Here is a 19,502-nt window from a genome sequence, read left to right as displayed (position 1 = left end):
GTTGCTTGTAGTAATCTCTCATGATCCTTTGTATTTCTGAAGTGTCAGTTGTTACTTCCCCTTTTTCATTTCTAATTCTATTAATTTGAGTCTTCTCTCTTTTCTTCTTGATGAGTCTGGCTAATGGTTAGGAATTTTTTATCTTCTCTAAGTACCAGCTTTTAGTTTTATTGATATTACTATTATTTCCTTCATTTATTTCTGATCTGATCTTTATGATTACTTTCCTTCTGCTAACCTTGGGGTTTTTTTGTTCTTGTTTCTCCAATTGGTACAAGTGTAAGTTTAGGTTGTTTATTTGAGACGTTTCTTGTTTCTTGTGGTAGGAGTGTATTACCATAAACTTCCCTCTTAGAACTGTTTTTGCTGCATCCCATAGGTTTTGGGTTACCGTGTTTTTATTTTCATTTGTTTCTCAGTATTTTGTGTTTTCCTCATTAATTTCTCCAGTGATCTCTTGGTTATTAATTAGTGTATTGTTAGCCTCCATCTGTTTGTATTTTTTACCGACGTTTTCCTGTAATTGTTATGTGACCTCAAAGCATTGTTGTGGGAAAAGATACTTGATACAATTTCAAATTTCGTAAATTTACCAAGGATTGTTTTGTGACCAAAGAGCTGATCTACCTTGGAGAATGTTCCATGAGCACTTGAGAAGAAAGTGTATTTTGTTGTTTTTAATGGGATATCCTATAAATATCAATTCAGTCCATCTTTTTTAATGTATCATTTAAAGCTTGTGTTTCCTTATTTATTTTCATTTTGAATGTACTGTCCATTTCTAAAGTGAGGTTTTAGAGTCCCCTACTATGATTGTGTTACTGTCAATTTCCCCCTTCATGGCTGTTAGCATTTGCATTATGCATTAAGGTGCTCCTATGTTGGGTGCATAAATATTTACAATTGTTATATCTTCTTCTTGCATTTTTCCCTTGATCATTATGTAGTGTCCTTCTTTGCCTCTTGTAATAGTCTTGATTTTAAAGTCTATTTTTTCTGATATAAGAATTGCAACTCCAGCTTTCTTTTGATTTCCATTTTCATGGAATATCTTTTTCCATCCCTTCACTTTCAGTCTGTATGTGTCCCTAGGTCTGAAGTGTGTCTCATGTAGACAGCATATATATGGGTCTTGTTTTTGTATCCATTCATCCTGTCTATGTCTTTTGGTTGGAGCATTTAATCCATTTACATTTAAGTTAGTTATCCATCTGTATGTTCCTATTACCATTTTTAAAATTGTTTTGGGTTTGTTATTGTAGGTCTTTTCTTTCTCTTGTGTCTCCTGACTAGAGAAGTTCCTTTAGCATTTGTTGTAAAGCTGGTTTGGTGGTGCTGAATTCTCTTCACTTTTGGTGGCCTGTAAAGAGTTTAATTTCTCTGTCGAATCTGGATGAGATCTTTGCTTGGTAGTGTAATCTTGGTTGTAGGTTTTTCCCTTTCATCACGTTAAATATGTCTGCAACCCCTTCCTGGCTTGCAGAGTTTCTGCTGAAAGATCAGATGTTAACATCATTGGGATTCCCTTGTATGTTATTTGTTGCTTTTCCATTGCTGATCTTAATATTTTTTCTTTGTACTTAATTTTTGATAGTTTGATTAATATGTGTCTTTTCGTATTTCTTCTTAGATTTATCCTGTATTGGACTCTGTGTGCTTCCTGGACTTGATTGACTCTTTCCTTTTCCATATTAGGGAAGTTTTCATCTATAATCTCTTCAAATATTTTCTCAGTCCCTTTCTTTTTCTCTTCTTCTTCTGGAACCCCCATAATTCTAATGTTGGTGTGTTTAATGTTGTCCCTAGAGGTCTCTGAAACTGTCCTTAATTCTTTTCATTCTTTTTTCTTTATTCTTCTCTGCAGTGGTTATTTCCACTATTTTATCTTCCAGATCACTTATCCGTTCTTCTGCCTCAGTTATTCGGCTATTGATCCCTTCTAGAGAATTTTTAATTCCATTTTTTTGTTGTTGTTCATCATTGTTTGTTTGTTCTTTAGTTCTTCTAAGTCCTTGTTAAACGTTTCTGTATTTTCTCCATTCTATTTACAAGATTTTGGATCATCTTTACTCTCATTACTCTGAATTCTTTTTCAGGTAGACTGCTGATTTCCTCTTGATTTGTTTTTTCTGATGGGTTTTTACCTTGCTCCTTCATCTGCTGTGTGTTTCTCTGTCTTCTCATTTTGCTTAACTTGCTGTTTTGGGGGTCTCCTTCTTGCAGGCTGCAGGTTCATAGTTCCCGTTGTTTTTGGTGTGTGCCTCCAGTGGCTAAGGTTTGTTCAGTTCGTTGTGTTCGCTTCCTGGTGGAAGGAACTGGTGCCTGTCTTCTGGTAGATGAGGCTGGATCTTGTCTTTCTGGTGGGCAGGACCACGTCTGGTGGTGTGTTTTGTGGTGTCTGTGACCTTATTCTGATTTTAGGCCCCCTCTCTGCTAATGGGTGGGGTTGTGTTCCTGTCTTGCTAGTTGTTTGGCACAGGTGTCCAGCACTGTAGCTTGCTGGTCATTGAGTGGGGCTGGGTCTTAGCATCGAGATGGAGATCTCTGGGAGAGCTTTCACCATTTGAAAGTACGTGGAGCCTGGACGTTTCCTTTAGACAAATGTCCTGAAATCCCACTTCAGAGGCACAGGCCTGATACCCGGCCAGAGCAGCAAGACCCTGTTATCCACACGGCCAAGTATGTGGGGTGTTTTTTGCCTTTTGGGAAGTCTGAGGTCTTCTTCCAGCATTCTGTTGGTGTTCTGTAGTAGTTGTTCCACATGTAGATGTATTTCTGATGTATTTGTGGGGAGGAAGTTTATCTCCATGTCTTACTCCTCTGCCGTCCTGAAGGTCTCGCCAGTTGACTGATTTTTAGCAGGGTGCAAAAGCAATTTAATGAAGGAAATAGAGTCTTTTCAACAAACGATACTGGATCAACTGTGGCAAGCTCTGTGAGTGCATGAAGTTTCCCATAGCCCAAAGCCAACAGCCGCCCCTTTGTCTCCACCTGTCCAGCTCCGAGGAGGAAATGGGCAGCCCTGGCCCTGTTTTAAGAGTTTGAGTCATAGCAGTGGACCAAACACAATCTTTCTTTAACACATGGTCTTTTATCTTTCAAGTAACCTTCAGTCCAATAACAAAGATATAAAATGGGTATAAAATGTTACATAGAACATAAAAAAGTGTGATAAATATCATTAAAGTGTTAGAGGGATGAATATGTACTATATGACAAACTGTATAGTTTGTCTTTAGAGAACAACAAAAATACAACTCTATATAAATTTTAGGTATATGATAATGCCTCCTAGTCCTTCCTCTCTCACTAGGCCCCAAGTCCTGAACCAAGAATTATATTATTCCATGATGACATTGGGTTTTTAACATACAGTAAGAGAGAGAAACTCAGCCCTGGCCTAAAACTTGGAGATAGAGCAGTAAACAATCTAAACAAAATCCCTGCTCTCTTAGAGCATTTATCCTAATGGGAGGAGGAAGACAGCCACCACCACATTTATATCCTTGGCCTTTAGGCCTCATATTGTCTCATTGTGATTTGGAAATATCTCACAACTTTTTATTCAGACATAGCAAATTTTCACTCTAGTTCTATCTCTGTTTTAGAGGTTAAGTATACAGCAGTGAGCAAAATATGGAACCATGTTTCAGTGGGAGGAAGACAGGAAAAAAGATCAATGTAGAATTCTGTGTTCACCAACTATGCCTCTACCCCCTAACTTTCTGGACTCCTCCACTAGAACCAAGTTTCAGACTATTCCATGATAATATTGATATCATACCTGGTTGCTTTGAGTCAGAGGGAGTCTCAACCTTGACCAGGCAGTGAACAAAAGTGCCAAAGTCTCTATTCTCTTGAAACTTACATTCATTCTATTGGGGAGAGCCAGACAGTCATCCCCTTCTCCTTGGACCACCAGTCTAGAATAAGGTCTTATATTTTTCCTTGGTGATATCAGAGTTCTCTCATATTCTGACACTAAATCAGATGCAGGACTGCACAATGGTCATGACACTGCTTTAGGAGAGGAAAATAGCCAGAAACAAAATCCTTGCTCCCATAGTGCTTAAAGCTTACATCATGCTGGGTGGAGATAGATTCCCATCTTCTTCCTCCCAACACACTTTATACATACGTCAGGCTGTGATGATTTCTTTGAAAAGAAGGTAAAGCAGGGTAAGTAAAGTGACAGAATGGGGTCTTGGGCATGCTATTCTATATATATGGATAGAGAAGTCCTCTCAGAACAGACGACATTTGAGTAAACACCTGAATAAAGTGAGAGTGCAAACCATGTTGCTGATGCCTTCAGATATAATGTGCCAGGAGGTTTGTGATAGCAGCCTAGTGTGGCCAGATTGGAAGTGAGCAAGGAGGAGAATGAGAGGAGACGAGATCAGAGAGTTTGTCAAGGGCCAGATCCATGTACAAATCTTATGGACCACTGTAAAGCATTTGGAATTTATTCTCAGTGAGATAGGAGATCATCTGTTTTGAGCAAAAATATGAAAAGTGTCCCAGTTTCACTCATTAAGTAACCTGATTTAAAATACCTCCTTCATCATCAAACAAGATCTCACTTGTGCTTTGTCTCCTTTGCTCCATTGGACTATGGGTCTTCTTTTCTCTTTGACATCCCTGGAGAACCCACCACTTCTACTGTATACATGCCCTGGCTCTGCCAGCTTGCTAACTCTGACTCCCGGTTTCTTCAGATAAGGAGATTGAAGAGAGATGAAGTCAAAATGAGTATTCAAGTTTGCATACCTCCAGAATTCCACCAGACAGTCTTGAATGATGTGGTAAAAATGTCAGAGACTGGAACAAAGGATTCTAGCTGAATGGTTGCAACAGAAATTCACATAGACATTTGTAAGCTAACAATTTTTAGAAATGAATGTTAAGGAGCATTGTGAAGAAGAATTAATATTGCAGCTGATTAACTATGTAAGGAAAGACCTCTGGATTATGATTTTTCTGTGGAGATCAGAGAGTTAAGGTGTGGGATGGGGATGGACAAGATTTTGAGAGCATGAATTTAAAAGGAAAGGACACAGAATCAAAGGCTAAACTAGTAAATATAGGTGTGAAATGATCTTCCTTTTTTCTCTTTTGGTCTGTATCTGAACAGGCTCAAAACATGAGAATGAGATGTAAAAGGTCTTATATTGTCCATTGTTTGGACAAAATCTTTTTTATAAAGATAGAACAAAATTATCAATAAATTGGCTCATTATTTTACTTAACTAATTAATTATGTTTCTGGATTTACTCATGACTGCTTAAACCATATTCAGGGCTTTTGAAAATGAAAATAATTCATGTTTTCTTTCCTTCACTTATTTTCCACATCCACCCTTCATTAAGTATTCATAACATGAAGAATATCAGCTCGTGTTTAAAGACATCTTCTAAATTATTCCCAAAGAAAGCTGCATACATATGTGTTTCTCACAAATCAGGCTTTCTGCTGTAGTTACTTTGATTAGTATTTGGTTACTTTATTTTTCATTTATTCATAGAATGAAACAAAATGTGCAAGACATTTTTCTAGAGGGTATGTTGGAATATCATGATGAATAACACATAGTCTTTTATCCTTCAAGTAGCCTTCAGACTAAAAAGGTGTGTATAAAACTGTACAAAACAATGTAAAAGGAATGTGATAAACATCATTAAAATGTTAGAGGGGTGCATATGCACCATGTGAATTCAGATATCTTGGTGTATAGTCAGGGTTCTCCAGAGAAACAAAACCAATAAGATTCATTCATTCATTCCTTCATTCATTGTAAGAATTATCTCATGTGATTATAGAGGCCAAGAAGTCCCATGACTTCTTTCTTGGTTGTAGAAAGTTCAGATGCAACAATAATTCATATTAGACAATTCATGTGAGAAGGAATATCTTGACTTGACCCCTAGAAATTTCACTGAGGTAGAAGGCCCCTGAATTTTAGTTGGATTTATTTCTCACCCTCTAACATGCAAATGTCTTACTAATGAATATAGAGAAGTTGCTACTTCTTGATCACTAGGTCCAATCAGCATAATGTCATCAATGTAATGGATTAGTGTGATATTTTGTGGAAGGAAAAGGTGACAAGGTCCCTTTGAACAAAATTATGACATATGGATGGAGAGTTGTCATACTGTCTCAGGAAGGACAATGAAGGTGTATTGCTGACCTTACTAGTTGAAAGCAAACTACTTCTGGAGGACCATATGGACAAGAGTGGAGGAAAAAATCATTTATTAGATCAATAGATACACACCAACTATCAAGGATTATGTTAACTTGCTCAAACAATGAAACCACATCTGGCACATGAGCTTCAACTGGAGTCACCACCTTCTTAAGCTTATGATAATCCATTAACATTCTTCAAGATCTGTATTCTGCACAGGCCAAATAGGAGAGTTGAATGGGCATGTGCTAGGAATCACTACTCCTGCACATATTAAGTCCTTGATAGTGGCACTAATCTTTGCAGTCCTTCCAAGAATGCAGTATTCCTCTTTTTTTTTTTTTAATATGGAATGCTTCACGAATCTTTGTGTCATCCTTGTGCAGGGGCCATGCTAATCTTCTCTGTATTGCTCCAATTCTAGTATATGTGCAGCCAAAGCGAGCACAAGTATTCCTCTTAATTTACTAGTTTCTGAGTTAGAGGCAATTCTAATGGCTTCCACTTAGCCTTTCCACCTTTATATTCCTCATTCCACAGATCAGGAAACCTATGTGGGATTCTGCCAACTGCTAAGTATGTCTATTCTAATAATGCATTCTGGAACTCGGGAAGTAATCAGGGGATGAGTTCAGGAACACACTGGGCCCATTGTTAGACAGATCTGAACTAAAACTCCATTGCTCACCTGACCTCCATTAGCCCCTACTCTGATTGGAGGGCCACAGTGATGTTTTGGGTTTCCTGGAATCAGTGTCAATTCAGAGCCAGTGTCCAGTAGTCCCCAAAACATCTGATTATTTCCTTTACCTCAATGTACAATTTCCCTGGTAAAAGATCATAGGTCCCTTTTGGGAAGTCCCTTTGGGAAAGATTAACAATATAAATTTTTGGTAGTGTATTGGTGGCCTTCCTTTAAGGGGACCAAGTGTCCCTTTAATTCAAGAGGTTCTGGTATATTAATTGGCTCAGTATTGGAGTTGATTGAGGGCCTGTGATTCTCTGTTTTTGATCCAAGTTATACTTTTTCTTACTTAATTAGAACTTTCTGCTTATACAGACCAAGTAAAAATTTAGTAGGCTTCTTATCTATTTCACTTTTAGGAACACCATGATTAGCTAACCAATGCCATAGGTCAGCATGCGTCAGACTATTCTGATTGCTGCATTGACTCTGCTGTCCACTACAGTAGCTGCTTCCACCTTGCCTTTGGCAGTTGAGTGCCACCACTTGGCCCCTAATACCCCTATCCAATTACCTCAGTCACATTTATGTTTTCCAATTGGGTGGCTATGGTTCCCAATATAAGGTCTGGCCTACAGAGAAGAGTGATCACAAAATTCTTCAAGGATGTTGGGGCTCCCCTCACAGATATATTTCTTAAAGTATCAGAGAAAGTTATGCACTCTCAGTGTGAGTAGGTTTTAAATGACAAATCCACTCTACCATCCCGATCTACCTATGCCGCTGAATCCCTTCATTAAACCATTGATTATTTCTAATTTACTGGTCGTGGGTTATCTCTTGGTTCATGTTTCAGCCAACCAACCAACCAACAGTTAAAGCTCTTTCTAATCCCCCAAACTTCAATATTAAATACAGAATCTCTGCTTAATGAGCCCATATCAATAAATTTGACCTGATCCAACTTTATTTTTCTTCTACCATTATCCCATATCTATAGTATCCACTTCCAAATATCTTTCCACAGGATTTCTGCTTGTATAAGTTAGAAAATCCAAGTGGTTCTTTTGGAGCATAGTATACTTCCTCATGGGTCAAAATGTGTATCTCACTTTCAGGAGCCTGCTAGCACTTGTGTCTAGTTGTAAGTCCAGAAGCAAAAGTGGGTGATGGAGGTGGATACTTAGGAAAATCAGCATTGTCTTGCATGGCAACTATCTCAAAGGAGGTCATTGTCATTTCCTCAAGCCACACAAGTTAATCCTCTCAGATAGAGGTGGAAAGGCTTATTCTACTGTTGGTGGGGAGATCGATACCACAGGGGATGGGGATTCCCCTTCCACAGGAGGTCACTTCCAGTGAGATTGTATAGGCAACTTCCACTGGGAATGGGGAGGCCTCTTACACTAGCAATAAAAACTCATCAGGATTTAAAGGTTCAATGTCTCCAGCTTCATGAGGATCTTCCCACACATTCCAATCTCAATTTACAGGATCCTATTATTTCCCGGTATATGACCTCACTTTAACAGTAGAAAGGGCTGGGAGTTCAACTAACACTCTAATTTAGCCAATACAAGATGAAGTTCTGCACATAATTTTCAACAGTTTCAGCCCTCTGACTACAGGAAATAAGGGACTCCTTCAGGGTACACATAGAAGCTCTTAGGCTGTTATGCAACCCTTGAACTGAAATTTGAGTCCCTGAGCTCATTCTTTTCTTTCATCACTTTATCTAGAAACGTTAAGGGTAATCAGTTTTCTAAAAATGTTTGAAAGCATCATATATATTATCTCATTATCTTATTTAAATCTAATCAGATCAGAGAGTCAATTCCAGAAACCCCAGAACAGTTTCAGAAAACTCATATTTAAAATTATTTTACTCTTTAACCACTCTCTGTAACAAAATCTATTTTACTGAGAGATCTCCAGAGAAAATAAACCCAATAAGACATTTATATATTTATCTATTTATTTATTTATTTATTCATTCATTCATTTATTCATTTATTTATTTATTATAGGAATTGTTTAAAGTGATTACAGAGGCCAAGAAGTCCCACAATCTACCTATACTATATAGAGACCCAGGAAAGCCAGTGGTATAATTCAGTCTGAGTCTGAAGGCCAGAGAACCAGGGAGCCAGAGGTTTAAGTCACAGACTGAGTTTTAAGGCCTGAAACCCAAGAGTATCAATGTCTGATGGGGAGAAGACGGATGTCCCAGCTCAGGCAAAGAGAACAAATTTGCCCATCCTCTTCCTCATTGTTCTACTCAGGACCTCAATAGATTGTATGTTTCCCAACAGCATTGATGATGGTGATCTTAATTACTCAGTCTAGCAATTCAAATACTAATCTCTTCCATAAATACCCACAAAGATACACCCAGAAATAATGTTTTACCAGATATCTGGGCATCCCTTAGCCCAGTCAAGTAGACACGTTAAAAGTAATCATAACAGCAAGTAAAGGAGTTTCTCATTGATGATTGCATAGTCCTGACATGGCATATTATATATACTTTTTAGAAATGTATAATTGCATATATTATAATGCGTAGATAGTCAGTGTATAACTCCCTGACTTTAAACGCATGCATATACCCATGTAACCTGTAACACCATCAATATTTCCATAATTTCAGAAAGTTCCCTGATGTCTAGTCATATTCAATTACCTGCCATCATCTGACCAGACCCTTTTCTGATTTTTTTCCACCACAGATTAATTTTGCCACTTTTAGAACTTATATAAATGGAATGATACATATATAGTATAGTATTGAGTCTGGCTTGTTTCACTGAGCATTTATGTTTTTGAAATTTATGTATGTTGAAGCAGATATCAGTAATTTGTTTCTTTTGATTTTATAATATCCCATTGTATAAATATATCACAATTTGTTTATCCATTTCCCATTACTGGATATTTATATTGTTTCAAGTTTTCATTAGTTATAAGCACACCTAAGCTCTAAGGATAAGAAGCTATGAACTTTTCTGTACAAGTATTTATGTAGTCATATTTTTTTTCATGGGTAAATATATAGGATTTTAATGGCTATGTTGTATTGTAAATGTATGTTTAACATTTTAAGCGCTGACACACTGTTTTCCAAAGTACTTTTACAATTATATACATATACTAGCCAAGTCTGAGAGTTCCAGTTGCTCCATATCCTTGTCAGTCATTAATTTTAAACATTACAGTGGATATGTAGTTGTGTCTTTTTTTTTTTGGAAAGATTAAGTTTTTTAGTTGCAGTAAAAATATATATATCACAAAATTTGACATTCTAACCATTTTTATGTACAATTCAATTACATTAGTTACACAATTTACACAATTATGCAGCCTTCACCACTATCTGTCTCCAAAACTTTTTATCACCCCCAAACAGAAACTTTGTAACCACTCAACAATAACACCCTATTATCCCCTCTCCCCAGCCCCTGGTAAGCTCTAATATACTTTCTGTCTCTATGAATTTTCCTATTCTAGATATTTTGTAAAAGTGGAATCATACAATATTTGTCCTTTATAGTCTGGTTAGCTTCACTTAGCATGTTTATAAGCGTGATATATGTATCAGAACTTCATTCCCATTTATGGTTAAATGATATCCTATTATATATATGTATATATACACATACAACATTTTGTTTATCCATTTATTTGTTGATGGACACTTGGGTTAGTTCTACCTTTTGATTGCTGTGAATAATGCTGCAATGATATTGACATACAAAGATCTGTTTTTAATTCCTCTGAGTATTATATGTAGGAGAGGATGGCTAGGTCATATAGTAATTCTACATTTAGCCATTTGAGGAACTGTCAAACATTTCCATAGTGGCTGTATCCTTTTACACCCCCAGCAGCAACATATGAAGATTGCAATGTCTCCATGTTCTCATGAACACTTTTTTTTTCTTTTTTTAAAATTACAGCCATCTTACTAAGTGAGAAAAGATTTTGTAAGTGTGAAACTTATTTTGGTTTTGGTTTGCATTTTCCTAATAACTAAGAATGTTGAACATTTATTCAGTGCCAATTGGTTATTTGTATATCTTCTTTGGAGAAGTGTCTATACAAGCCCTTTGCCTATTTTAAATTGCTGTTTTCTTTTTTGTTGTTGAATTTTAAGATTTCTTTATATATTTCAGATATTAAACCCGATTTTTTTTGTGCTGAACTTGTGGTAGTTTACAACTTTGTTGTATTTGTTAAATAGTCGTAATACCTTTCTTGTGGATTATTTGAAATTTTCTGATACAGGTTATGTCATCTAGAATAGAAATTACCTTTATTTTCCAATTCAGATTCTACTTACTTATTTTACTTGTCTAACCCGTCTGGGTAGAATTTTCAGTAAATTGTTCAATAGCAATGGCGAAAGCAAGCATTCCATTAATCCGTTTGCGTTAATTTGTGTGTATGGTGCAAGATAGTGGTCTACTTACAGTATTTTGCATGTGACTGTCCAGTTTTCCCAACATCATTTCTTGAAGATACTTTCCATTCTCCATTGTATGTTCTTAGCTTCTTTATCATAGATTAATTGACCATAAGTGCCCGGGTTTATTTCTGGGCTCTGAATTTTATTCTATTGATCAGTGTGTTTGTTTTTCTGTCAATACCATGCTGTTTTCATTATTGTAGCTTTGAAGTATAATTTGAAATCTGGCAGCGTGATATCTCTAGCTTTTTCCTTTTGTTCTCAGGATTGCTTTGGCTATTTGGGGTCTTTTGTGATTCCATATAATTTTCAGGAATTTTAATTCTATTTCTGTGAAAAATGTCATTGCGATTTTCACAGGGATCACATTGAATATGCAGATTGCTTTAGGTAATATGGACATTTTAACAATATTAATTATTCCAATCCATGAGCATAGAAAAAATTTTCCATTTCTTTGTGTCTTCAATTTCTTTCAAAAATGTCTTATTATTTTCAATGTACAGGTTCTTTACCTCCTTGGTTAAATTTATTCTTTTTGTTCAAGTTCAAAATAGGATTGTTTTCTTAATTTCTCTTACTCTTTTTACTGTATACAGGCACAGCAGATTTTTTTATTATTTATTTTATATCCTGCAACTTTATTGTATTCATTTGTTCATACTAGTCTATTATAACTTTTGTATTTCTGTGGTATCCATTGTAACGAATTTTTCATTTCTGATTTTCTTTATTTGAGCTTTCTCTCTCTTTCTTTTAGACAGTCTAGATAAAACTTTGTCAATTTTACCTTTTCAAAGAATCAGCTATAGAACAAACAAAACCCAAAGTTAGTAGAAGGAAAGAAATCATAAAGATCAGAGCAGAAATGAATGAAATAGAAATGAAGAAAACAATAGCAAAGATCAATAAAACTAAACACTGGTTCTTTGAGAAAAGCAAAATTGATAAACTTTACACCAGACTCATCAAGAAATAAAGGGAGATGACTCAAATCAGTAAAATTAGACATGAAAAAGGAGAAGTTACAACTGACACCATAGAAATACAAAGTATCATAAGAGATTACTACAAGCAAGTATATGTCAATAAGATGGACAACCTGGAAGAAATGGACAAATTCTTAGAAAAGCACAACGTTGCAAGACTGAACCAAGAAGAAATAGAAAATATTAACATACCAATCACAAGTAATGAAATTGAAACTGTGATTGAAAATCTTCCAACAAACAAAATCCAGGACAAGATGGCTTCACAGGTGAATTCTATAAAACATTTAGAGAATAGTTAACACCTATCCTTCTCAAACTCTTCCAAAAAATTGCAGAGGATGGAACACTCCCAAACTCATTCTGCAAGGCTACCATTACCCTTATGGCAAAATCAGACAAAGATATCACAAAAAAGAAAACTAGAGGCCAATATCACTGATGAACATAGACGTAAATATCCTCAACAAAATACTAGCAAGCAGAATCCAACAATGTATTAAAAGTATCATGCACCATGAGCAAGTGAGATTTATTCCAGGGATTCAAGGATTCTTCAATGTATGCAAATCAATCAATGTGATACACCATATTAATAAATTAAAGAATAAAACCCATATGATCAACTCAGGAGACGCAGAAAAAGCTTTTGAAAAAATTCAACACCCATTTATGATAAAAAACTGTCCAGAGAGTAGGCATAGAGGGAACCTACCTCAACATAATAAAGGTCATAAATGATAAACCCACAGCAAACATCATTCTCAATGGTGAAAAACCAAAAGCATTTCCTCTAAGATCAGGAAAGAGACAAGTATGCCCACTCTTGCCACTATTATTCAACATAGTTTTGGAAGTCCTAGCCATGACACTCAGAGAAGAAAAGAAATAAAAGAAATCCAAATTGGAAAAGAGGAAGTAAAACTGTCACTGTTTGCAGATTACATGATACTATACATACAAAATCCTAAAGAGGTTACCAGAAACATACTAGAGCTAATCAAAGAATTTGGTAAAGTTGCACAATACAAAATTAATGCACAGAAATCTCTTGCATTCCTATACACTAACAATGAAGAGAAATAGGAAAAGAAGAAGTAAAACTGTCACTGTTTGCAGATTACATGATACTATACATACAAAATCCTAAAGAGGTTACCAGAAACATACTAGAGCTAATCAAAGAATTTGGTAAAGTTGCACAATACAAAATTAATGCACAGAAATCTCTTGCATTCCTATACACTAACAATGAAGAGGGGTAAAGAGAAATTAAGGAAACAACCCCATGTACCATAGCAACAAAAAGAATAAAATACCTAGGAATAAACCTACGTAAGGATGAAAAAGAGCTGTACTCAGAAAACTATAAAACACTGGTGAAAGAAATCAGAGATGACATAAACAGATGGAGAGATATACCATGTTCTTGGATTGGAAAAATCAATATTGTGAAAATGCCTGTACCACCCAAAGCAATCTAAAGATTCAATGCAATTCCTATCAAATTACCAATGACATTTTTCACAGAACTAGAACAAAAATTTTTCAATTTGTATGGAAACACAAAAGACCCTGAAGAGCCAAAGCAACCCTGAGAAAGAAAAATGGAGCTGGAAGAATCAGGCTCCCTGACTTCAGACTATACTACAAAGCTACAGGAATCAAGACAGTATGGTACTTGCACAAAAACCGAAATATAGATCAATGGAACAGGATAGAAAGCCCAGAGGCAAACCCACGCACCTATGCTAACCTAATCTATGACAAAAGAGGCAAGAATATACAATGAAGAAAAGACAGCCTCTTCAATAAGTGGTGCTAGGAAAACTGGACAGCTACATGTCAAAGGTTGAAATTAGAACACTCCCTAACACCATATACAAAATAAACTCCAAATGGATTAAAGACCTAAAAGTAAGACCAGACACTCTAAAACTCTTAGACGAAAACAAAGGCCAAACTTTTTCAATTTGTATGGAAACACAAAAGACCCTGAAGAGCCAAAGCAACCCTGAGAAAGAAAAATGGAGCTGGAAGAATCAGGCTCCCTGACTTCAGACTATACTACAAAGCTACAGGAATCAAGACAGTATGGTACTTGCACAAAAACCGAAATATAGATCAATGGAACAGGATAGAAAGCCCAGAGGCAAACCCACGCACCTATGCTAACCTAATCTATGACAAAAGAGGCAAGAATATACAATGAAGAAAAGACAGCCTCTTCAATAAGTGGTGCTAGGAAAACTGGACAGCTACATGTCAAAGGTTGAAATTAGAACACTCCCTAACACCATACACAAAATAAACTCCAAATGGATTAAAGACCTAAAAGTAAGACCAGACACTCTAAAACTCTTAGACGAAAACAAAGGCCAAACACTCTTTGACCGAAGTCACAGGAAGATCTTTTTGACCCACCTCCTAGAGTAATGAAAATAAAAATAAAAATAAACAAATGAAACATAAATAAACTTTAAAACTTTTGCACAGCAAAGGACACCATAAAATAGACAAAAATACTACCCACAGAATGGGAGAAAATATTTGTAAATGAAGCAACTGACAAAGGATTAATCTCCAAAATATACAAGCAGCTCATACAGCTCAATATCACAAAAACAAACAACCCAATCCAAAAATGGGCAGAAGACCTAAATAGACATTTCTCCAGAGAAGACATACAGATGGCCAACAAACACATGAAAAGATGCTGAACATCACTAATTATTAGAGAAATGCAAATCAAAACCACAATGAGGTATCACCTCACACTGGCCGGAATGGCCATCATCAAAAAATCTACAAGCAATAAATGCTGGAGAGGGTGTGGAGAAAAGGGAACCTTCATACACTGTTGGTAGGAATTTAAATTGATACAGCCACTATTGAAAACAGTATGGACGTTCCTTAAAAAACTAAAAAAGAATTACTGTATGATCCAACAGTCCCACTATTGAGCATATATCCAGAGAAAACCATAATTCAAAAATACACATGCGCCCCAATGTTCATAGCAGCACTATGTACGATAGCCAGGACATGGAAGCAACCTAAATGCCCATCAACAGGGGAATGGATAAAGACGTGGTACGTATATACAATTGACAGCACATACAATATTACTCGTCATAAAATGGAATGAAGTTGGGTCATTTGTAGAGACATGGATGGACCTAGAGAGTGTCATACAGATTGAAGTAAGTCAGAAAGAGAAAAGCAAATATCTTATAATAACGCATATATGTGGAATCTAGAAAAATGGTATAGATGATCTTATTTGCAAAGCAGAATTAGAGACATAGACGTAGAAATCAAATGTATGGATACAAAAGGGGAAAGGGGTGGGGAGGGAGGAATTGGGAGACTGGGATTGACTCATATACATTATTGATACTACATGTAAAATAGACAACTGATGGGAACATACTGTATAGCGCAGTGAACTCTAGCTAATGCACTGTGGTAACCTAAATGAGAAGTCCAAAAGTGATGATGGGATATCTGTGTGTGTATGACTGATTCATTTTGTTGTGCAGTGGAGGCTAACACAACATTGTAAAGCTACCATACTCCAATAAATATTATTAAAACCCCCAATATTATGATATTTAATCTTTAATGTAAAGGGTATGAGAATGCCAGAGAGCAGATTTTAAAAAAAATCAGGTATAAGTTTCACTGATATTTTCTAGTATCCTTTCAGTTTCTATTTCATTAATTTCTGCTCTGATTTTTATTTCTTTCCTTCTACTGATCTGGGGTTAGTTTGTTCTCTTTCTATTTCTTTTAGGTATAAGGTTAAATTGTTTACTTGATATTTATCTTGTTTCTTGCAGTTAGCCTGTATTGCTATTAACCCCTCTTAGTACAGCTTTTGCTGCATCTCATAGATTTTGGCATGTCATATTTTCATTTTTAATTGTCTTCATATATTTTTAAAACTTTCTCTTTTGATTTATTTATTAACCCAGTAGTATGTTGTTTAGTATCCACATATTTGTGATTTTTCCAATTTTCTTCTTGTACTTGATTTTTATTTTCATACCATTGTCATTGAAAAAGTTGCTTGATATGATTTCAGTCTTTTTAAACTTATTGAGACATTTTGTGTCCCAACATATGATTGATCCCTGAGAATGTTCCATGCACACCTGAGAAGAATGTGTATTCTGATGGTTTTGGATGGAATGTGCTATAAATGTGTATTGTCAGTTGATCTAATGTTCCATTTAAGGCCATGGTTTTCTTGTTGACTTTCTGTCTGTATGATCTATCTTTTGATATAAGTGGAGTGTTAAATTTCCCTACTATTATTGTGTTGCTATCAATTTCTCCCTTTAGTGGTGTTAATAATTGCTTTATATATTTTGGTGCTTTTATGTTAGGTTCATATATATTAATAAATGCTGTGTCTTCTTGATGGATTGTTCCCTTTATCATTATATGACGTTCAACTTTGTCTCTTGTTACCTTTTTGGCTTGTAGTCTATTTTGTCTGATATGAATATAGCTACACCTGATTTCTTTTGGCTGCCATTCGCTTGCAGTATCATCTTCCATGCCTTCACTTTGAGTCTATGTTTGTCTTTAGAGCTGAGTCTTCCATAGGCAGTGTATTATTGGGTCCTGCTTTTAATCCATCCAACCACTCTGTGTCCTTCGGTAAATTTAATGCATTTACATTTAGGGTAATTTATTACTACATAGAGACTTAGTTCTGCCATTTTATCTTTTGCTTTCTGGTTCTTCTGTATCTCCATTACTTTTTTTTTCTTGTGCTCCTGTCTGCCATTTTAGTTTGGTGTTTTCTGATGTTTTCCCAACTTCCTCTTTTTTATATTTTATGACTCTGCTCTATGTTTATGTTTTGTGGTTACCCTGAGGTTTGCATATAACTTCTCATAGATAAAATTGTCCTTTTTATGCTGACAACATCTTATTTTCATATACCTATACAAGTTCCAAGCTTTTCCTCTTCCCCTTTTACATTTTTGTTGTGTTAAATTATCCATTTTTATGTTGTGAGTTTGTTAGCAAACTGAGATAGCTATAGTTATTTTTCCTTGTGTTATTGATTTCATTCCATTTTAGTAATTAAAGATACCTTATATGATTTCAATACATTTTAAAATATTGAGAATTGTTTTGTGGCTTAACATTTGGTCTATCCTGGAGAATGTTTCATGTGCACTAGAGAATAATGTATATTCTGCTGCTTTTGGATGGAATGTTCTAAATCATTCTAATTGGTTTATAGTGTTGTTCAAATCCTCTATTTTCTATTGACATTCTGCTTAGATATTCTATACATTTTTAAATGTAGTTTATGTAAGTCTCCAAGTATTATTGTATAACTGTTGATTGCTTAAATTTTTTAAATATTTTATTATTTTTATAAAAATTTTATATATGTAAGATGTATAACATGATATATATATATATATATATATATATATATTTTTTTTTTTTTTTTTGCGGTACATGGGCCTCTCACTGCTGTGGCCTCTCCCATTGTGGAGCACAGGCTCCAGACGTACAAGCTCAGTGACCATGGCTCACGGGCCCAGCCGCTCCACGGCATGTGGTATCTTCCCAGACTGGGGCACGAACCCACGTCCCCCACATTGGCAGGCGGACTCTCAGCCACTGCGCCACCAGGGAAGCCCATAACATATTTTGTTATGTAAACATTGTGATGATTACTACCAGCCAAGTTGATTAAAATATCCATCACCTCACATACTTACCATTTTGTGTGTGGGGGTGGGAAAAAAAAGCTACACTCAGAAAATTTCAATTATACAGTACAGCATTATTAACAATAGTATCATTCTGTACATTAAATGTCTGGAGATTATTTATCCTACATAACTGAAACTTTTTATCCTTTGACCGACATATCCTCATTTTTCCCACTCCCCATCCCCTGGCAACCATAACTCTACTCTCTATATTTATGAATTCCACTGTTTTAGATTCCACATATAAGTGCAATCTTGCAGTTATTTTCATTCTATGTCTGAATTATTTCAGTTAGCATAATGTCCTCCTGATATATCCATGTTGTGGCAAATGGCAGGATTAAATTTTTAGAGAATAAATAATATTCTATGTATTATTTACTCCATAAATAATATTCCATAGATATATGTGTGTGTTTCACATTTTTTAAATCTATTATCCATTGATAGACACTTAGGTTTTTACCATATCTTGGCTACTCTGAATAATGCTGCAATGACCATGAGATTGCAGATACCTCTTCAGCATAATTCTTTTATTTCCTTTGGAAATATACTCAGTTGTAGAATTGCTGGATGAAAGGGTAGTTTTATTTTTAATTTTTTTTCGGGAACTCTCATACTCTTTCCCATAATGGCTGTATGAATTGACATCCCTACCAAGAGTGTACAAGGGTTCCTTTACTCCACATCCTTGCCAACACCTGTTATCTTTTTTCTTTTTCATAATAGCCATCCTAATACATGTGAAATATCTCACTGTGGTTTTGATTTGAATTTCCCTGACAATTAGTGATGATGAGCACATTTTTATATACCTGTTGGCCATTTGTACATTTCTAGAGAAATGTTTATTCATGTCATTTGCCCATTTTAATTGTTTGTGTTTTTGCTCTTGAGTTGTGCAAATTCCTTATATATTTTGGATACTAAACCCTTATGAGAAATATGGTTTGCAATTATTTTCTCCAAATTCATGGGCTAACTTTTAATTTTAGTGTTTTCTTTTTGAGGAAATTTTTTTAGTTTGATGTAGTCCCATTTGTTTACTTTTTGTTTTGTGCCTGTACTTTTGGTGTCATATCAAAAAGTCATTGCCAAGGCCAATGTAAATGAGATTTTCCCCTATTTTTTTCTTTATTGATTTTAAGGTTTCCGGTGTTATTTTAAAGTCTTTATTTACAGATTTTTGTGTATGGTGTAAGATAATGGTCCCACTGCATTCCACTGTATGTTGATATCAAACTGAATAACTGGAAAACTGTCCCAGCACCAGCTGTCAAAAAGACTATCTTTTCCCCACTGTGTATTCATGGCACTTGCATCAAATATTACTTGACTGTATATGTGTGAGTGTTTCCTTAGGCTCCCTATTCTATTCCGTTGGTCCAAATATCTGTTTTTATTTCAGTAACATACTCTTTT

The 19,502-nt window shown here is 35.5% G+C and overlaps 1 non-coding gene across 1 annotated transcript; it reads right to left on the bottom strand.

Moving 5' to 3' along the window:
• Positions 1–6,532: 6,532 nt before the first annotated feature.
• LOC112062574 (U6 spliceosomal RNA) lies at positions 6,533–6,639 on the bottom strand. The gene has a single exon (XR_002890798.1). It is a non-coding gene; the product is annotated as a U6 spliceosomal RNA (small nuclear RNA).
• Between the last annotated feature and the right edge of the window lie 12,863 nt (positions 6,640–19,502).

This window comes from Physeter macrocephalus, chromosome 21, assembly GCF_002837175.3.
Source record: "Physeter macrocephalus isolate SW-GA chromosome 21, ASM283717v5, whole genome shotgun sequence".
Classification (NCBI taxonomy): domain Eukaryota; kingdom Metazoa; phylum Chordata; class Mammalia; order Artiodactyla; family Physeteridae; genus Physeter; species Physeter macrocephalus.
Note: the sequence above shows the minus strand (reverse complement) of the source record. Positions and strands in the feature narration are given on the sequence as shown.